At 37.1% G+C, this 5443-nt stretch overlaps 1 long non-coding RNA gene across 1 annotated transcript; it reads right to left on the reverse strand.

The window, feature by feature from the left end:
- Window positions 1–363: 363 nt before the first annotated feature.
- On the reverse strand, window positions 364–4587 carry LOC121214694 (uncharacterized). The gene is made up of 2 exons (XR_005910362.1): window positions 1431–4587; window positions 364–1309 (listed from the first exon to the last, which is right to left on the reverse strand). It is a non-coding gene; the product is annotated as an uncharacterized lncRNA (long non-coding RNA).
- Between the last annotated feature and the right edge of the window lie 856 nt (window positions 4588–5443).

Below are 5443 nucleotides of genomic sequence, written 5' to 3' on the forward strand. Positions count from 1 at the left end.
GGTTTAGAAAACTATTCTTTTTAATCATGTTTTTCGCTGCTTTCCAAAATACTACAGTTTTGAAAAGTTTTTTTAAGTTTTAACTGTTTTTCTCAAAACTTTACATTAATAATGTTGTAATTGGATTACTAAGTAAAGTCGATTTGATTAATGAATGGCTAAGCAAAAGAATGGCTTTACCGGATCACTTCGATGATCAATGTAACGCCCTTAACTTAGCCAAAACTCTTAGGCAGCGTTGAGGGTGTTGCACGTTCACCATTTTTCAAAATCCGACTCTGCCATAGCAGACATAGAAATACCCGAACTCATTGCAAAGCTTTACTTTTCCAAACTAACTCCCATTTCACATTAGGATCAAAATTGCTAAATTTAGAAAAGTTCTTATAATTTCCCCCAAAGAGAACACATCACTAGTCGACCATTTCCAGCTGACTCGGCTAGCTCCTACATCTATACAAGGAGTATAGTTGCAATGTGACAAGGTACATGGTTAGGAAGCAGAGAACTTAACCAACATCTATCCCACTTACCCTCTGTATCTGTCATGTCACATACTTTAAGCGTATCATCCAGTTGACCAACGCCTATGAAAAAGGGTTTGAGTGGTCCAATATTTCTAGGCCATATGTCATTCCAAAAGTTCACCAAGCGACCATCGCCAATCAACCAATAGGTATTATTAATCACATCTGGCCAAACTTTCATAATAGACCTCCAAATAAATGAGCAGCATCCTCTTGTTATATAATTCGGCATTACTCATTGGATATTATACTTGCTTTTCAGCACACGTACCCACAATGCTTTAGTATTTGCAATAATGTTAAAATCCAGTTTTAACAAAAAAAAAAACTTTATTATGATCAACAAGGCTTCTAATCCCAAGCCCTCCATTGCTTAAAGGTCTACAGCAGTCAGCTCAATTCATAAGAGAAGGTTTCCTCAAATCCTCACTTGAACCCCAAATGAAATATCAAACTAACTTATAAATATTCCTGCAAATCGATAGTGGGAGATGAGTTGTACTCATGAAATAATTAGGTAAATAAAAAAGGACCGATTTCACCAAAGTTATTCTTCCCGCCATTAAAAGATTCTTGGCCTCCCAGCTGCTTAGCTTAATGCAAATCTTGTTAACCACAAAGTCAAAATTTCATGAACTAACTTTTTGATGGAATATCGACATACCAAGGTAATTTCCAAGATCATCCACTATTGAGAAACCAAGCTTTTCCGTATTATTGCAAGCTACCTCCTCCAACGTATTATGGGAAAAGAAAATCTGGGTCTTACTTCTATTAATCTTCTATTTAGAGAAACAACAAAAAGTATTGATAACATCATTAACACATTCAACTTGACCTATATCTGCTTTAAAAAAAAATAGGATTAAGTCATTAGCAAAAAATAGGTGCGAGATTTTTTACCCTTGCTTCAATAAAAGAAGACGACTCCACTCATTCCTTCAACTGCCCTCTTAATTAGGTGGCCAAAGCGCTCCATACACAGTACAAAAAAATAAGGTGAAAGGGGATCTCCTTGTCTCACTCCACGTGTGGGACAAAACAGTTGAGAAACTTCACCATTCTAGAGGATTTGTAAGTTTGAGGTAAACACACATAACTAACAAATGTGGAAATCCTGCTTCCATCAAAGTGTCTTTTAAACCCCCCTCGGCGAATTCCATCGTAAGCTTTTTCCAAGTCCACCTTCAAAGCCATCCAACAATTCCTTCCTTTGATCGTCCTCATGTTGTGAATGGCCTCCTACGCAATAATGATATTATCTGAAATACTCCTCCATGCAATAAAGCTTGCATGGTTTTGCTTAACTATACTGGCCATAATTGGTCAAAGTCCATTCACTATAGTTTTAGTGATGATTTTATACAAAACCGTACACAAACTAATTGGTCAGAATTGAGAGATGACCTCCGATCATTTAGTCGATCAAAGTTCTAGTAATCTTCGGATCCAAACCTTGCACCCCAAGAACCTTTCGAACTAGCGAACAAATCGATTCCCTGATAGTTTCCCATTGTGACTGGTAAACCTTCACGTGGAACCCATCAATACCCGATGCTTTCAGAGGTGCCATAGATTACATACCTCTACAAGGAAAATTCCCCATTGCAAGTTCCTCAGCCATGTAAAGCTTCTGGAAGAAGTCGATAGCATGCAACTTTAAATTTTCATCATCAAAGCACCATTCCCCTTCATCGAATTTTAATCCCTCAACTTTATTTATTCTCCGCCTTGTCATCATTCGACTATGAAAAAGCTTTGTATTCCTATCTCCATTTGTTAGCCAAGCAGTACGTGATTTCACACGAGATCAACCGTGATGACAACCTAACCTCCAAGATTCTTTGTATTCGACTAAGTTCCGAAACCAACTCCTTTTTCCGCCCAAAAATATTACCACGAATTTCCTTATTCCACTTCTGCACCACCTTTGTGACCTACTCCTAAATCGAGGCAACCTCAAGATCGCTCTTCTAATGATTTTTAACAAGTTCTCTAAAATCCGAGTGAAGTAACCATTTGGCAAGAAATCTAAACGATCGTTGGCCACCCTTTTGTTATTTACTGCGAGGAGCAACCAAAATCGATCGATAATTAGATTTCAACTTGTGGAGATGCCAAATAGAATAATTTGGTGAAAAATTTTCCCACTTCGAGCTGCATAAAGCGCTATTGAGTCTTGAGACAAATTCCCTCTACTCCACGTGAAGCGAGGACTCAAAACCCCCACGTCTCTGATTCCATGATTGAATACAAACCCTTTAAAAAGGTCACAACCAGCTCTTACACAAACTGCACCCTCTTTTCTATCCGAGCTATTCAAAACCGAACTAAAATCTCCCGCTATAAACCAAGCCTCATTAACAGATTCAACAAACAAATCTAGAAATTTCCACAACTCTTTCCTTTTTGCAGCTTGAGGACTAGCATAAACTGCTGAAACCAGAAAACTGATCGCCCTTTGCTTATTGGTTCAATTATAAAAGAGTTCTGATAGCCTAATTTACTGATTATATCATCAGCTCTATTTCCACTTAACCGGGTTTCCATAAGACAAAATAAATCTAGTGCAAAATCCCTCCTATACTCCTTTACAAAACTATGAAATCTAGGATGGCCAGTACCCTGGAAATTCCAAAACATCAACTTTATATCCGTAAAAATAATGGAATTATGCAGCGACCCAAGTAACAAACCAAATCAACAACTTGTTTCGGCTTGCCCGCCCATCGCTCCGTCAAACTCCTCAACCGCCATAGCTTCTCCAACAGCTGAGTTTCTCAATCCATTGTCACGCTCAATGTCCCCACAATCTCCCTCATGGTCGTCCCTACCTCTACCAAAGATTGCTTCGAACTCCCTCCACTTCTCATGGCCGTGTTGCTTCGAACTCCTCCATTGGCGTCGGAAGTTTCCCGTGCTTTCTTCAGCCATACTTGTCTCTCCAAATGTAAATTTCCCATTTCCACTCCCAAGAGCCGGCCCGCCCTGGTTGAATAATCCTCACCGCTCTACTTTTGTTGCTATCTAAAAGGGCCTTAACTTGAACAAATTGAAAGCCAAATGGGTTGTCTCCAAAAGCCCACTTCTTTGACCCATTATTGAGCCATCACCCATGTTTTTCGGCCCTCCATCACCTCAAGACCCAACAACATTAGTACTGGGTCTTAATACTTTAAAACCCATCTTTGGCCCACTTGCAACTACCACACCCTTTCTTTTAGCCTTCAAGCCGTTTCTCTTTTTCCCAAACGCCACTTTGGATCCATTTTCACTTCTCTTTTCATTAACCACTGCTTCAACAGCGTCTGTTTCTCCCTGAATCTCGCTTAAAACATTAAAACGAGATCCTCCCACAGATCCGCCATGATTCACGTCCGTTCTGTCCCTTGCACTCCTACCTTTACGCCGCTGTCGGCGTTCCACTAGCATCCACAGCCCGTAGTTTTCTTCCTCAACCCTTCTTTGGAGATCTTGATCATTCGCCGCCTGTGTGCTTATGGTTGTTTCCTCCATCGGCGACGGTGCCCGATCTTTCGGGAATGCAGCAGCATTATGCCCATATAGTCCGCACCCGAAACACACATTTGGAAGGACTCGTATTCGATCCTCTGTGTCCGTCCATTTATTTTGACTTTGGACAGAAGTGGCTTCCTCAGATCCACACAAATGGCCATTTTCGCAAAACGTCCCCTCCTAGCAGTGTCTGTATTTTCATCGATCTTGATTACTGGACCAATTGCTTGTCCAATCGCTTTCAGGATAAAATTCGAGTAATATCCTTCTGGTAGCCCAGGCAGCCGCACCCAAACAACTTGGGAATCCACCTCATTTTTCGCCGTCGAGAAGTTTTGTGACCACAGCCTCACCCAAACAACATAATTTTAAATTGTTTGGTTTTGTTATACAATATTTTCATTAGGTAACTATTTTAAATATAGAAGGTGGAAATTTTTAAACATAAATGAGGTTGAGATTTTATAACATATACTATATATTTTCTTAAATTTCTTACTTACAATTTGTAGATTATCTTTCATAATATCACAATCATTTTCTCCTACAAATATATGAGATACAAAATTCGTCTTGAAACAATGATAGCGATATTTAAGTTTTCAACAAATATTATTAATTAACATCAACCCATAACATAATTTAAATATGTGCATTATTATTTTAGTTAAATTTCACTCTTAATTTTTTAAAAAGAATTGAATTTTACCATCAACCTTAGAAAAGGAGTCGAATTATCTTTTTAATAGAAATGTTGACTAAAACGATAAATTTTTAAACATAACAACCTATATTTCATGTGTAATTTATGCTTTTTTTTTAATTTTTATTTTTAAAATTATTTGTTGACGTGACATATAAGATAAGTAATGTCATATCAGCATAAAGTACACGTGAACTACCACGTGAGTTGTCATACCAACATCTTTAAAAAATCAAGGGATAATGTGACATTTGGTATCTATACTTTTATAAAATATCTAATGTGGTACATGTACTTTGAAAATTTCTAATGTAGTACTTGAACTGTCAAAATGATTTTTATTAAGGTACCTAGTGTTAACAACGTTAGTGAATTATTAAATCTGTCAATGAAAATTTAACACGTAAAATTTTCTTCCAAATCATTAGGTCTACATAGAAAATACAAAATTCAACAAAAAAATAAATTAAATTAAAAACAGATAGCTAAACAATTGGTTATAAAAAAAGTAAGTACTAAACTTATGTGAGAATACTTGTGCTTTCATGGATAATAGAAGAATATTATTCAAATATCTATTAAAAATATTATGCTAAATGGAACACACTTCGGAGTCTATGACCATTTACTTAAACATAGAAGATGACGTTTTTATTTATGTAACTTTAATATTTACTTCTTTTTTTATTAATCTTAT

This window comes from Gossypium hirsutum, chromosome D02 (genome assembly GCF_007990345.1).
Source record: "Gossypium hirsutum isolate 1008001.06 chromosome D02, Gossypium_hirsutum_v2.1, whole genome shotgun sequence".
Classification (NCBI taxonomy): Eukaryota; Viridiplantae; Streptophyta; class Magnoliopsida; order Malvales; family Malvaceae; genus Gossypium; species Gossypium hirsutum.